The sequence below is a fragment of the Diceros bicornis genome, chromosome 24 (genome assembly GCF_020826845.1).
Source record: "Diceros bicornis minor isolate mBicDic1 chromosome 24, mDicBic1.mat.cur, whole genome shotgun sequence".
NCBI classification, from domain to species: domain Eukaryota; kingdom Metazoa; phylum Chordata; class Mammalia; order Perissodactyla; family Rhinocerotidae; genus Diceros; species Diceros bicornis.
Window position 1 is genome coordinate 19,673,363 of NC_080763.1, and position 16,932 is coordinate 19,690,294.

Here is a 16,932-nt window from a genome sequence, read left to right on the forward strand (position 1 = left end):
CTTCAAGCAAAAAAAAAAGATATGAGCAAATATTGATGAAATAATAGAAAACAAACAATAGAGAGATTCAACAAAACCAAGGACTTATAATTTGAAAATTTGATTACGGAATATAATATCTAGCAAGACTGAAAGAAAACAAGAAAATGTTCAAATAAACAATATTAACAAAAAAGAAGACATAATAACAAGCATAGTAGATATATTAAAAATCACAAGAGTATAAGTTGCCATTAAGTTTAAAAACAGATAAAATTGTGGATTTTTTCTAGAAAAATATGAATTACCAAAATTGACTTGAGAAGCACTTACAAAATTAACCTAAGACGAAGCAGAAAATCTGTATAAACCAACACCTTTTAGAGAAATTGAATCAATAATTTAAAGTACACACATACTCACCACCCTAAAAGCACCAAATTTGTTACAGGCAAGTTTTAGGAGACTTTCAAGGAACAGATAATTCCTATATTTTAAAATTTTTTTCAGAGAATAGAAAAAGAAGGAAAGGTTCATCTTCAGTCTGTCATATTGCTTATGTACAAATTTATGAATAAAGTCCTAGCAATAAAGTTGCTGGACCAAGGGTTTGTAATTTTGATCGTTACCAGAAAGATAGTACAGTTTATACTTCCACCAGCAGTGTATGAATGGAACGCCTGTTCCCACGTATTCTTACAAACAATGTTTTCATATTTTTAAATCTTTGCTAATCTGAGTGATGAAAGCTGGTATTTCATTGCAGTTTTAATTTGCACTTCTCTTATTACTAATAAAGTTTATAATAAAGTTTATCTTTTCATTCGTTCAAAAGCCATATGTAACTCTTTTATGCATACTATTTATATTCTTTCCCATTTCTGTGTTTGTTGTCTTATTGATGTACAGGGACTCTATATGAGATACATTTCAAATTCTTGCCATTTATCATTTGTATTTAGACTTTATTAATATTTTTTGACATGGAGAATTCAAAATTTTTTATATAATTGTGTTTAAGTCTTTCTAAAGTGGCTTCTGTGTTTTATGTCGTATAGTCAAAGATCTTCCCCACTCCAAGATTATTTTTTAATTTTCCTATCTTTTGATCCACTGGGAAAGTACTAGAATGTATAGATTGAGGTAGCGAATCCAACTTTATTTTTTTTGCCCACAGAGCTGAAAGTCCACCAAAGGTGCTTTTTCATGGTCATGTCTACAGATGATGAGGATGCTATAAAGAGAAGAGCCCTGGCTAAGCCGTAAGGGAAAATGGGGACATTTTCCTGTATAAGACCATACCTGAGCTGAATCTCAAAGAATATGTAGGAGTTAGCCAGACAAATAAGGACTGGAGAATTGAAATAATTCATTCCAGGTAAAGATTGGCATTTTAGAGAGGGGATGACAGGAGACAAGTCTCAAGTGAGGGGCAGGGTGGCCTTGGATGCCATGCTTAGAAATTTGAACTTTATTTTGAAAATGAAGGGGTACCATTGAAGAATTTCTTTAAAGTGGGAGAAGGTAATGTGCTCAGATTTGCATCTTAGAAAGATTATTCTGACAGTAATGTGGAAAATGGATTGGAAGGAGACAACCCTGAAGCCAGCAGAGCCCATTTGAGTGAAAGCTGGCTTTTTGTGACGGTCACCTACCCCACATCCCTTGGTTAATAAGTGGTTGGACCAGACCTGAAACCTAAGTATCTTACTTTTAATTGTTTCTTCACAGTTTAGGCAAAAATAGCAATGTGCCAGGAAAGGATGAAACCTGCCAATAAGTGGTTTTAAGTGTGACTATTTTGAAGCTCAAATCTAGTGTACTTGAACTCCAATAAGCTCATCTGAAACCTGAGTGTACAGCAATTTCTAAGTCAATTCAACTACAGGATCTCATAGTTGGAAGGAAGCCCAGAGGTCCCCCTTCCACCCAGGACAGGAATCTCCTCCAAAACACACACAACAGATGGCGTAAGGGCCCCTGTGTGAACACTCTTCACCTTCAAAGGGAGCTCCCAGGCCTCCTGTTCATCTGTTGGTCAGATCTAAACATAGAAAGTTCTTTCTCATGTTTAGCCAAATTCTTCCTCCCTATAACTTTCACCCATCAGTCAGCAACGTCTTCTCCCTGAGTCTTTCTTCCTTGAGGAAAAACCATTAGCCTTAGAGAGAGTAGACAGCAGGAAATGCTATCATAGGGCTGTCATAAAGATTATAATGTTTAAAATAAACCAATGGTTGCACAATAATGTGAATGTATTTAAAGCCACTGAACTGTGCACTTAAAAATAGTTAAGATGATAGATTTTATGTGTTTTACCACAAAATTTTATTATAAAATAAATTTAAAATAAAATTATTTATTTATTTATTTAATTTTGGTGAGGAAGATTGGCCCTGAGCTAACATCTGTGCCCACATTCCTCTATTTTGTATGTGGGACGCCACCACAGCGTGGCTTGATGAGTGGTATGTAGGTCCACGCCCAGGATTCAAAGCTGTGAACCACGGGCCACCAAAGCAGAGCACGAGAACTTAACCACTATGTCACCAGGCCAGCCCCTAAAATAAAATTTTTTTAAAAATAATTTTTAAAAGATGCCAGTGATACACTAACAAATTAAAATAACACGGCATGATGCTTTGAACTTTAAATGTTAGTGGCTCTTCAAAATGACACTGAATTTTTATTTTGCCTCCTTCTAACTCACTCTTGTTTGCACCTCATAACATTGTTGTAGTTTATTCTCACCCCTTCTGTCTTTCAGCCAAGGTCTCAGTTTGTCTTTGAGAGCCAGATTTTTCTCTCTTTGGCTCCCTCTAAATCCTGATGGTTCATTAAATTATGTGAACTTGCTTTAAAAAAAAATCTAAATTAGGATTAGTTATTTCAGGGCAAAAATTATGATACTTTGAACCCAATAGTCCCATGTTGCTCTAACATAGTTCTCGAGGAGGAAGGATTTTAAAAATATTTTCATTCCAAAATGTTAAGATCTTAACCTTTTCAAGAGGAGCTTCATTTTTAAAAAGGAATCTGAGAGAACACTCATGACCCAAAGGAATCAATTGATAATAGTGGAGTTTTTAATTGGCTCATCTTGCTAATCCATTAACCAGGAAAGGATAAAATCTTATCTGGTTGTAAGACTAGCGTCAATTACGTGACTTTAAAATTTTTGAGCTGCAGGAGATATTTACTACAAAATTTTCTTGCCAGAGAGTGAACGTGAGTTTTTCTGTGGGGACACACTCTGTCATGACTTCTACTCATCAAATTGGCCAATTGCTGAAGTGCCGCCGCCCGGCAGCCAGGACTTTGAGTCTGTGGGGTCACTCCGTGCCCGCCCACCCTCAGCCTCAGTAGCTCTGTGGCAGCTGCTTTAGCCACAGCCTCAGGAATGCTTGTGGCTTGTCATTTACAGCTATAGATAATTTGAGTGAGGTGGGATCAGCTAGAAGACATCTAGCACAGCAAATGACCCCAATTGGACAGAGCATCTTAAAAATTTAAGACTGAATTGCATGCAGCAGTGCATCAATCTCATCAATGTTCAACAAAATCTTCTGTAAAAATACCAACTTTTAAATTTGATATGATCATTTGACTGCTTATTCCTTTTTCAGTTTTCTTTCCCTTTTAAAAACTAAGGTACGCACCTCAGAGAGATGAAGGTGATTTTCCCATAAAGATTTATGTTTCCTTAGTTTTTACAATATTCTTAGTAAATCTTGATTTTCCAAAACCATATTCTTACGATACATCATAGCTAGATCACTTCCCTGTAAGATTTTTGCAAGTGGTGTGGTTTGTTTTTTTTTTAAACTGTTGCTCCACACCAGGTGTTTTTTGGTTTTTGGGTTTTTTTGAGGGAGATTGGCCCTGAGCTAACATCTGTTGCCAATCTTCCTCTTTTTTTCCTTTTTTCTTTCTCCCCCAAGTCCCAGTAGGTAGCCGTATGTCATAGTTGTACATCCTTCTAGTTGCTCTATGTGGGACGCCGCCTCAGCATGGCTCAATGAGCAGTGTGTAGATCTGCACCCAGGATCCCAACCTGCAAATCCTGGGCTGCCAGAGCAGAGAGTGCAAACTTAACCGTTAAGCCACCAGGCTGGCCACCAAGTGGGGTGTTTTTTAAAAACAGTTTGAAAACAAATTTTGACTTCTAATAATGGCAGAGCAGCCTGGTTGGACTAACCCTCTCATAAACCTGGACAAAATGTTTAAAAAGAACAATTTGAATACATTGGAGATCTATCAAAAGTTAACAAGTGGAGAGAAATCCACCCTTAAAAGCTGAAAGTACACCACATGAGATTTGCAAGTTTGCAACGTTTTACCTGAGCTCATTCACCAATCCACTGTCTTGAGCTGTCAGGAGAGAGTTCAGGGTGGCAGATTGGCCGGAATTAAGGGGGGAATCCTAGAAGAGAATGAACTGAAGAAGGTTGAGACCCAAAATCTACCTGAAACATCCACCCAACTTCTGGACTGACCAAGGAGGGAGGGAGGGAGGGAGGGAGGGAGGGAGGGAGGAAGGAAGGAAGGAAGGAAGGAAGGGAGGGAGGGAGGGAGGGACAGAGGGAGGGAGGGAAGACAGGAAGGAAAGAAGGGAGGGAGGGAGGCAGGCAAAAGGCAAGGCAAGGCATCAGCTGGAAGCTGAGAGAGCTGAGCAGAGAGTTCAACTGCTATTGAATGTAGGGAAACAGAGTTTGGAATTTGTGTCTAGCCAAGTTAATACAGATTACTCTTCAAAGGAATATAACAGAATCTAGAGCCTCCACATTGTACCTTTCATTATAACTAGCCTCCAATTAAAAATCACTAGATATGCAAAGTAAGGAAAATGCGACCCATGCCCAGGAAAAAAAAAAAAGAACCCTGAGATTATCTAGATGTTGTTGCAATAAAAAGACAGGACTTGAAGGCAACCATTATAAATATGTTCAAGGACTTAGGAAAAAACTGGTCATAGCAAGTGAACATAATAGAGGAATCACAGCAGAGAAATTGAAACTATAAAAACAGAACCAAAAGGAAATTTTAAAGTTGAAAAGTGTAATAACTGAAATGAAAAATTCATTGGATGCTTTTTTTTTTTGCCTTGCATCTGATTTTCACTTTTGATTATTTATCATAGTAAATAAAATTCAAATCAGCCAACTGAACCAACATCTTTAATTTTTGGCTTTATATAAGTGTAAATATTTGTATTTATATTTTACATTATGTCATTCTGGAGATGGGGGAACTTGTAGTAGTCAAATGAAAACACTGAATTTTCTATCTGAATGTAGAACTCTGAACCATGTGTCTCCAGCACTTCCAAAAATACATTAGACTTTAATTTTTTGTTACCTTAATAATTCCCTGTCTGTCCCTTAATAATGTTGTCCCTTAATAATTCTCTGTCTCCTTCTGCAAATTTTGTGCATTATTCATTCATTTTGCCTGAGCTTAGGATAACAGAAATGTCATAGTGTAAAGAAAGAAATGTATTTGTGATTGAGATTTAGCCTGTATTTATTTTTAGAGCATTTGAAGCAGTGGAGGAATTTTTTTTCCCTTAGAGCTGGAGACATCAGGATCAGAGAGGGCATTTTCTTTCTTGTTACCTTTTGACCCACTTCACCCATTTCTCCCACCGCTCATCCCCTGCCTCTGGCAACCATCAATCTGGTCTCTGTATCTATGAGCTTGTGTGTGTATGTATATATATATATACACATCCATGTTGTTGCAAATAGCAGGATTTCCTTCTCTTTTTTTGATGAGGAAGATTGGTTCTGAGCTAACATCTGTGCCCATCTTCCTCTATTTTGTATGTGGGTCACTGCCGCAGCATGGCTTGATGAGTGGTGTGTAAGTCCACGCCTGGGATCTGAACCCACGAACCCCGGGCCACCAAAGCGCAGCGCACAAACTTAACCACTACACCACCAAGTCAGCCCCGATTTCCTTCTTTTTTATGGCTGAATAATATCCCTGTGTGTGTGTATCGCAATTTCTTTATCCATTCATCTATCAATGGACACTTAGGTTGTTTCCATATCTTGGCTATTGTAAATAATGCTGGAATGAACATGGGAGTGCAGACATCTTTTCGAGTTAGTGTTTTTGTTTTCTTTGGATAAATACCTAGAAGTGGAATTGCTGGATCATATGACAGTTCTATTTTTAATTTTTGAGGAACCTCTATACGTTTTCCATAGTGTCTGCACAAATTTACATTCCTTCCAACAGTGCACAAGGGTCCTCTTTTTTCCATGTCTTTGCCAAAACTTATTTCTTATCTTTTTGATAACAGCCATTCTAACAGGTACGAGGTAATATTTCATTGCGGTTTTGATTTGCATTTCCCTGATGATTAGTGATGCTGAGCATCTTTTCATGTACCTGTTGGCCATTTGTATGTCTTCTTTGGGAAAATGTATATTCAGATCTTCTGCCCATTTTTAACTCAGACTGATTTTTTTGCTACAGAGTTGTATGAGTTCTTTATATATTTTGGATATTAGCCCCTTATCAGATATATGATTTGCAAATATTTTCTCCCATTCAGTAGGTTACCTTTTCATTATGTTGATGGTTTCCTTGCTGTGCAACTTTTTAGTGTGATGTCGTCCCACTTATTTATTTTTGCTTTTGTTGCTTTTGCTTTTGGTGTTAGATTCAAAAAATCATCACCAAGACTTATGTCAAGATGCTTACTGCCTATATTTTCTTCTAGGAGTTTTAAGGTTTCAGCTCTTACATTCAAGTCTTTAACCCATTTCGAGTTAATTTTTGTGTATGGTCTAAGACAGTGGTCAAGTTTCATTCTTTTGCATGTGGCTGTCAAGTTTCTCAACACCATTTATTGAAGAGACTGTCCTTTCCCCATTGTGTGTATTCTTGGCTCCGTTCTTGGAAATTAATTGGCCATATATGTGTGGGTTTATTTCTGGGCTATCTATTCTGTTCCATTGATCTATGTGTTTGTTTTTATGCCAATACCATACTGTTTTAATTACTAAAGCTCTGTAGTATGGTTTGAAATCAGGAAGTGTGATGCCTCCAGCTTTGTTCTTCTATCTCAAGGTTGCTTTGGTTATTCAGGGTTTTCTGTGGTTCCATACAAATTTTAGGATTATTTGTTCTATTTCTTTGAAAAATGCCATTGGAATTTTGATAGGAATTGCATTAAATCTATAGATTGCTTTGGGCAGTATGGATATTTTAACAAGATTAATTTTTCCAATCTATGAGCACAAAATATCTTTCCATTTATTTGTATCTTCTTCAATCTCTTTCATTAATGTCTTATAGTTTTCAATATATAGGTCTTTCACCTCCTTGGTTAAATTTATTCCTAGGTATTTTATTCTTTTTGATGCAACTGTAATTGGGATTGTTTTCTTTATTTCTCTTTCTGATAGTTCGTTATTGATGTATAGAAATGGAACAGATTTTTGGATGCTTTTAACAGCATTTTGGAGGCAGCTGAAGAAACAGTGAACTTGAAGATAGATCCGTAGAGATTATTCAGTCTGTAGGATATAGACAAAGGTCCCAAACATTTGGAAATTAATCAATATATTTCTAAAAATCCATGATGTATTTCACAAGGGAAATTTGGAAATATTTTGAATGGAATTATAATGAAAATACAAGATATTAAAGTTCACAGGATGCAGCTAAAGGAGTGCTCAGAGGGAATATTGCGTCTTTAAATTAACATATCAGGAAGGAAGAGAAACTTAAAACCAAGCATCTGTTCATCCACTGATGAATGGGTACATACAATGAGGTAGGTAAATCCACATAATGGAATATTATTTGGCAATAAAAAGGAATGAAGTGCTGATACATGCTATACCATAGATGAACCCTGAAAACATTATGCTAAGTTAAAGAAGTCAGTCACAAAAGACCACATACTGTGTGATTCCATATACAGGAAATGTCCAGAATAGGTAAATCTATAGAGACAGAAATTAGATTAGTAGTTGTTTAGAGCTGAGGAGAGGGTTAGAAAGGTGAGGTGAGTAATAAAGAGTAGAGGATTTCTTTTGGGGGGGGTGACGAAAATATTCTAAAATTTATTTGATATTGGTTGCACAACTCTGTGAATATACTTAAAACCATTGAATTGTACACTTTAGATGGGCGAATTGTATAGTATGTGAATTATATGTCAACAAAGCTATTACCAAAAAAAAATTATCTAAATTTTTAACATAAGAAACTAGAGAGAGCCAGCCTGGATGGCCTAGTGGTTAAAGTTTGGTGCTCTCACCACTTCGGGGGCCCAGGTTCATTTCCCTGTCTCAGAACCATGACACCCGTCTGTCAGTAGCCATGCTGTGGTGGCAGCTCACAGAGAAGAACTAGAAGGACTTATAACTAGGGTATACAACTATGCACTGGGGCTTTGGGAAGGAAAAAAAAAAATAGGAAGATTGGCAACAGATGTTAGCTCAGGGCGAATCTTTCCCTGCAAAACAAAACAAAACAAAATGAAAACAATACTTATAAGAGAGGTATTATGAGAGCCCCATTTAAAAAAAAAGAAAAAGGCCGGCCCCGTGGCGTAGTGGTTAAGTGCACGCGCTCCACTGTGGCGGCCCAGGGTTCGCCGGTTTGGATCCCGGGCACGCACCGATGCACCGCTTGTCAGGCCATGCTGTGGTGGCGTCCCATATAAAGTGGAGGAAGCTGGGCACGGATGTTAGCCCAGGGCCAGTCTTCCTCAGCAAAAAAAGAGGAGGATTGGCGGATGTTAGCACAGGGCTGATCTCCTCACAAAAAAAAAAAGAAAGAAAGAAAAAGAAACTAGAGAGAAAATGAGCAAATTAAGCCCCAAATAAGTAAAAATTAGGAAATAATAAAGATAAGGGCACAAGTCAATGAGCTAGAAAACAGATGAACAATAGATAAAATAAAGCCAAAATTTGGTGCTTTGATATGATTATTAAAAGTGGTAAACACCTAGCAAGACTGATAAGGAAAAAAAGGAGAAAATATCAATTACTACCAATATCAGAAATGAAAGAGAGGAATACACGTCCTACAGACATTAGGTTGTTGTATGACTGCATATATGCACCAAAACTCATTAAACTATACACTTAAAGTGGACGAATTTGATTATAAGCAAGTTATACCTTAAAAAACCTGTAAAAGAATCAATCAATATAATCCACCTGATTGATACAATAAAGAAGAAAAACGATGTGATTATATCAGTCGATGCCAATTCTCCAGGCTTCGAGATGGAGGACTCTTAAATTAGTTTTTTTCAGACTGATCTAAGCATCTTTCTTGATCGCTGGTTGGCAAGAGCACCCCCTGTGCATCTGCACAATGTGAAAATGTACATCTTTCCAAAGCGCAGGTTATTACCTCCCATCGAGGTACCCCATGATTTGTAATGACACTAAAAAGGCCCAGGTGAAACTCTGAAGATTTACTTGCGCTGGCCAATTCTGTCTTAGCAGGATTCTAAGAACTAGACAGTGACTAATAGCTACTGCAGTTGGTTGACCTTGTTACAACACAATCTATACTGTGAGCACAGGTCACCCCATTCAATGGTTTCTTTTCCCTCCTCTGTGGTTATGTGTTATAACAAAACGAAGCTCGGTACCTGGTTGCATGAGGGGGCACATATCCAAGGAGGATCAAATAGGCATAGACGGGGACCCGTGGGAACCTCACCTCAGGTGTATGACAGAGGACAAGAAAAGCCTGAGATTTTCCTTAAAAATGCAACCAGATGACATAGTTACTTCCAACTGAGTAAAGGGAAGAAAAGGTGAAAATAAATTTCCTTTACTTCTATGTTATTCACACTGCTGAAAACCATGCAAGGGAGACCTCTTTATGATTCTTGAAGGTTATCTCTGTGAATAAAACCTCTTTGTGGCTTTGTGGTATCTCAAACTTATTCTAAGCAACATTGCTCTCTACCAAATTCTAGCCATTGCAATGGTAGGGATTCTGGGCAGAATCTTGAGGCAAGATAGAGAAATCTTTCCATGTTTCTCCATGTAGACTACAGACCCACTAGGAATAAATTATGAGGCAGTGGAGGACAGCGTTTAAGAGGATGAACTTGGTGTCAGACAAACCTAGGTCCTAGTGTCAGTTTTGGCAGTGATTAAGTGTATGGCCTCGGGCAAGCTATTTAAACTTTCTGAGCCTTAGTTTCTTCATCTCAAGGATGGGCATAATACTACTACCTACTTCATAGGGTAGCCAGGAGAATTACAGAAAATAACAATTGTAAAGGGCATATGACAGTGTCTGACAAAGAATAACAGAACTCATGATACTATTTATTTCCTCATGTTTACATATACTTTCTGCTAGGAAAATTGGCACTCTGGTACGTTACCAGTAGGAATATAAATTGATATAGGCTTTTGGGAGGGCAATTTCTGTTAAATGTTTTAAATCCCATGAGCTTCAACCCTGCAATTGCACTTCTAGGTATCCATATTAGAGAACTGTTCATAAGTACTTTTTTGACTCTAAAAAACTTGAATTCGTTTTATTAGTAAGCCTTATCAAACATACCCATAGACAACATTTTCCGAAGTACTGCACTGTGTCAAAGAGTGCTAGCTTTATTAAAGAATCATCAAGACAGCCAATCGTAGTTTCCTGCTATTTTAGAAATGGATATTAGATAAGCCCTTAGAATTACAGGTTGTAGAATAAAAAAGAAATCTTAGAAATAATACAGCTTAACTATTTTCTCTCCTAGATGAGAACATTTTAGACCCACTGAGGTAACTAGCCCCAGTTACCCAACCAGCTGATGATGGACCCCAGCACACATTACTTACCAGTTTGTGTTCTCAAAACCCAACCGCGTCCTGAGAATTTATTCTTACTTATTCTCAGTGCAGCAGGCATAGCTAATGGTTTAGCCAATATCCATTCTCCCTTTTTCCCTTCCTAAGAGTTAAAAACACTTACTACCCAGACTCCCTTGCAGCTAGACCTAATTCTGACCAGTGAGATGGAAATGGAAATCTGCTGGGTGGGGGCTTTCAGGAAAGCTATCGTCTTCCTAAATAAAAAAGAGAAGGATATAGCTGGCATGGAATTTCTTTACCCTTCTCCATGTTTCCTCCTGAAATGAAGACATGATATCTGGAGTGTCAGCAGCCAGATTGTCCCTATAATGACAGAAGCCACACACTAAGGCTGGCAGGGTAGGAATATAGAAAGAGTCTGGGCATTGGTGACTTTGCAGAGCCCCTGCACCAGCCTTGGACTGGCTACCTCTTGTTGCTTCTTGTTATGCCAGAAAAATAAGCCCTTCTTTGGTCAAGCCACTGCAATCCTATCTTCACTTTCCCTTCACTTCCCAAGGAGAATAGAGACTGTGGGTGTAAACGTTGCCATATCTAAATTCATTCCTGTCACAGAGGAGGGAGAGATCATCCCAAATTTAACCATTTCCATCTCTTTCTATCTCCTTCCATCTCCTTCTTTTCTTCGGTCTCCCTATCCCTTCCAATCCCTACTCCTCACTCTAAAAACACCTTTTCAATTTTCCTTCAGTTTTGATTTCCTTACAAAATACCATTCCTTTGCTTCACTTCATGTCCTAAAAATCTTGGGAGAAGAGACTCCAAAAGCCTGCCCTCCCTATGGCTGAAAATGAATTATGAATACCTTAATCCAATGAACATGTTTCACTACTCATTCTGTCTGAACTTTTGTAACGTTTGACATTGTTGGCCTGCCATTCCCGTCTTGAACTCTGACCTCTCTTGACCTCCTGACATCACTCTCTCCCACCTCTCCCATCCCCTCTGCAGCTCAGGCTCCTTCTCTGGCCTCTCTTTACCTCCTGGCCCTTGGCTGCTGGTGTCCCTCAGGTTTCCTCCTAGACTCTCTCGTCGTCTCATTCCACACCTCTCTATGGGAAGCATCTCTCACTCATGTGGCTTCAATTACCTGGCATTTGCTAATTGTCTCCAACACTACTTACACATCCCGTAATTGTGTGTGTGTTTTTTCCTGAACTTCAGATCAATATTTTTAATCATCTTCTAGATACTCTCCAACTTCTCCTGAAACTTGAAACTCAGGACATCCAAAGCCAAAGCCACAATCTGCCCGTCCCCCACCAAACGCCTTTCAGTAGAGTGCATCATCCTAAGTCCAAGTGTCCAAACCAGAAGCCTTGAAGCTACAGTCAGTTCTACTCTAATCCACATACACGTTCCTAAAAATCAGTGTGTGGTACAAAACCGACCAGCGAAAACCACAGAGCTTATGGGAAAAATGGGCACAACACTCAAAAACTTCAGCAGTGACATTAAAAAAAGAGAGATAGGAACCTAATAAAAGTGGCAGCATGGTCTTACACACATTAAATGGTTGAGTGATACATAAATAATACAATAAATATGGCACTTATAAAGACCTGAAGTTTGCTGGTGAAAGTGGGCATCAGGAGGGCTGCAGTTTGTGGCTTATTGTGAAGGAGCGGAAGGAGGCCTGTTGGAAACCAGACAGAAAGTTGTCACACCGGGTGTGGGTGAGTGTGGCTCATAACACACGTGGTGAACTGAGGCAGCTGGTAGATGTTTGATGTGGGGGTGTGTGTGCGTGCACGTGTGTTTTGTGTATTCCTAAGCTGGATGCAGTTTTCTGCATCCACCTAGGGTTTCTTGAGGGATGAATATGTGCATAACTAATCCTGAAATTCGCCGTATGCTCAAATTGTTCCCTAATATATCAATAGGGTGAAAACAAATTTGAAATTTCAAAGCAAAGATTATAGTTGAACTATCTTTTCACCCGCACAGGCACTTGGTCACGAATTCCCATGCATTTTGCTCCTATTCACATCAGTTTCTTCTTCTCCATTCCTGCCGTCGCTGCTCCAACCCAGAGGCTCGTCCCCTCCCTCTGTGAGATTGAAGCAGCCACTTGTGCCCTTTCCACTGCAGTGCGCCATCCCACCACCATTGTCAGAGGCTCGGGAAAGGCCACACCTGCAGTCGTGTCCCTGAGCGGACATCAATCAGTGAGGGCCCCTGTTGTTTCACCAGCTACGATCCCTGCTTCCTGAGCCGTTTCCTGTAAGATGGGGCAGTACAGCCTTCTCATAGGGTCGCTGTGAGGACCAAAGGAGGGATCTCTGTAGAGCATCCGCACGGCCTCCAGAACATAGTAGACATTCAATAAGAGGTGGTTCTTCTTCCTCTTTCCTATTTCTCAACTTAAAAATTTGATTTAAAAATATTTAAAACATGCATGGTGACTCTACACTTCCTGTAGGATTAAGCCAAATCCTTTGAGAAGGGCTTACGAGACCCTCTTAATTGGAATCTGGAACGGCTTTCAGCCTCATATTCTTTATCCCCAGCCCAGCGCCAAAGTCACCTCCTTTTTGAAACCTTGCCAGCTGTTTCCTCCCCTCTCTCCCCTAGAAAAATATTTTGTTCCTCGCTCTGTGCTCCCACCATGCAATGTCCATGCACCCCTGATACAGCATCTCCTCAGTCCTGTGCAGCAGACACTGCCACCTGACAAACACCCGAGAGCCCTCACCCCTTTACTAACAGAACTCAGTCTAATTCACCGAGTCCATTTCATCCACTCCTTTCCCATGAGACTCAGGGATGGGGACCCTATTCACAGCACCAAGGGTAGATCCTGACGAGTCTGTGCCTATCAAGGTTATATCATTCCCTTTGCCAGTGATGAAGTTTGGAATGGGCACATGACCTGATTCTGGGAACAAAGATGTGACGGTACATCTGCTGGGAAATTTGTGAAAAAGTTTCCTCTCTTCTAAGAAAGAGATACAAGAAAAAATGGTTTTCTTTCTTCCTTTGGGTATTGTGATATCTGATGTGATAGCTGGAACTGTTGCAGCCATATTAGCTCTAGCCTAGTTTGGACATCAATATCCATAAAGTAGGGAAAATCCAAGAGTATTACAGAGAAGAGGAACTGGAACTTTATATAATGCATGTGGCACCTGCCCTACCTCTGGACTATTTGATATTTGAGACAATAAATGTCTTTGTTGTTCAAGTTGCTCTGACTTAGGTTTTCTGTCATTTGCACTGGAATATGTCTTGATGAAAACTGGCATTAGAGTTATTTATGAGTCTCTCCCCAGTGAGAATCCCAAAGGACTTCAATTTTATATCCCCGGCACTAGGAAGCACATGCCACATACTGGATGCTCAGCAAATATTTGCTGGATGGATGGATGAATGGATGAATCTCCTGGCATCCTACCTATTGTGCTTTCCGGTATCTGCCTCCTTCTCAAATATCCTGCTAATCATGGAATCTTGGCATTAGATAAAAGATCAAGGGGAGGCAGGGTGTCTAGGCAGGAAGTCCAGAAAGCCATTAAACAGAAAAGCAGCCTAGGCTGGTATCTGGTATCCTGGGAGTGCCTCAAGGTATCAAGGGAAAGAACATGTGCCAGTCCTGGGGCCTTCACTGCAGAGGCGGAGGAGGGCGTGTTTGTATTGGCCACCCAACCCTCCTTCAGCTGCAGCCTCTCCTTTCACCAGAGCTTACAAAACCCAAGGGTCTACATTAATGTTTCAAGCACAGTCATATATGTCACAGTTGATGGGGACGAGAGATTCCCCTAAATGAATGATATCTGGATGTGTAGCTTTCTGATGAACCAGCCAGATACAAAGAGAGACCATTCTCATGGTAGCTTGCTTCACACCAGGCATCCCTTCACGGTGCCTGCATCATTTCACTTGGTCCTCGCCACCCCGGAAGTTAGGAACTATGACTTCTCCCACTTAACAGGTGAAGAAATTAGAGCTTGGAGTCTAGGTAATTGCCCACACCAGTAAGTGGTGGACCTAACTCCAGAACCCAGTTACGTACTATCCAGAGAAATGGATGCCAAGTTGCCCTCCAACCGTCTTCTCAAATCTCAGTTAGCAGTCTATTTTGCTTTATTTCTAAACTAGAATCTATTGAGAAGCTACTAATGTGTTTGACTCTCCATATACCTTCCCTCATTTATTCTTGGGACCCAGATGGTATTATCTACTGAAACATGGTGGACCAGAGAGGTTTAGAAACCATACCAGAGTCACCCAGCTAGAAAGTGACAGAGCTGCAATATGAACCCTAGTCCACTTAAATCTGGGGTTCTTTCCAATGTCCCACAGCTGCTTCCATTCTCCACTCTAGCAAGAGCCTAGAGAAGAATAGCTATACATAGGAAGCTACCTGTGCCTTAAATAAAAGTAGCCAGGTCACCATTTTGTAACAAAATGGGAGAATGATGGATGACTGAATTTCCAAATGATTGAAGTACCAACCAATCAGTCACTGACAGGCCTGAAATCAGGGCCAAACGTTCCTTGCAGACAGTAGTGTGCTGTAAACTGGCTCTCTGGAAGGAAAGCTGTGTTGTGTAATATTTGCTGCCGTTGTGTTAATTCTCCCCCCAGAGCCGATTTCAAGCTGCCAACTGCTGAGAACTGGCTTGCAGGTGTAAGTTGGCTCCAGCACATTCTACCTCTAGAGCAGCACTGGTTCTGCTCAAGAGGCAAAACCAGCATTGGCCAAGGCCCTAGAATCCCAAACCACACAGCTGCTCCTCCTGGTTCCCTCTCTCGGGAATGGCACCTCCATCTATGCAGGTGCCCAAGGGCAAAAGTCATGAGAGCTACCGGACTGCCCCTCTGCCCACTTCCAAACAATGACCAAGTCTGCCCTCTTCTACCTCCCAAATAGCCTTCAAACCCATCTATGTTTCTCCATCCCCTCTCCCCCTGCCAGGTCCAGGCTCTTACCATCTCTTGCCCAGACCACCACATGACCTCCTAATGGTCCCCCTTCATCCACTCTTGCCCCCACGAATAAGTATATTGTTCACACTGTGCCCTTCGAAAATGCAAGTCTGAGCGTGTTGCTTCTTTAAGGAAAACCCTGCACTGGCTCCCTGTAGCCTTGGTATTATGACCTGTCCTCATCTCTCTGGACATAGCCCTGTAGGAGCAGCCTTCTCTAGCATTAACCCACCACCCTGGCTCCTGGCTTATTGTGCTGCAGCCTCTTTGGTCCTGTTTCAGTTCCCCTGTGAGTCCATGCTCTTTCATGTCTAGAGTCTTTATCTGTGTATTCCCTGTCCCTGGAAAGCTCTTCCCCTCCCCTGTCGATCTCCTCTACTCCTACTCATCCCTTAAGTCACACCTTAAAATCACTTCCTCCAGGAAGCCACCCCTTGGATCCTCAGACTAGATCAGACCCTCCTGTAAGAGATTTCCAAAACATCCTGCACTTCTCTTTCCAGCTACCCACTACCTGTCTTCCCCACTGGGCCATCAGCTTTCTCACTGCTTATAGTCAGAAGTGCTAGGTTCTGGAGATAGCATTCTCCACACAGCAGCCGGAATGGTCCTTCTAAAAGGCAAGTCAGTTCTTATCACTGTTGTTTTCAAAACTTTGAATGGCTTTGCAACTCTCTCAGAGTAAAATTCAAAGTCTGTACCAGAGCTTATAAAGCCCTACAAGGTCTGACATCTCTCTCTCTCCCCCTCTCTTACTCTGCTCTAGCTACACTGGCTTCCTTACTCTTCCTTGACTATGGCAAACACCGTCCTGCCTCAGGACCTTTGTATATGCCGTTTCTTCTGCTAGGAAAACCACACGTCTTCCTCTCTCATTTTCTTCAGATCTCTGCTTCCATGTTACCTTATCAGTGAAGACTTCACTGCCCACTTTATCTAACTCCAATGTGTTTTTTCCAACACCACCAAGCAATTCTCTAATTCTCAGCAAAAACTGACTGAGTGTCCTACAAATTTAATTAAATTCAGACACTGTCTACCTGGAGACAGTGTTAGATTCCACAGGTTAAGGGCTCAATCCCACAAGACTGCCCCTACTTCAGACACCAATCACAAGTCCAGGTTGTTACGTCTGACTCTGACCAACAGGTTATAAACC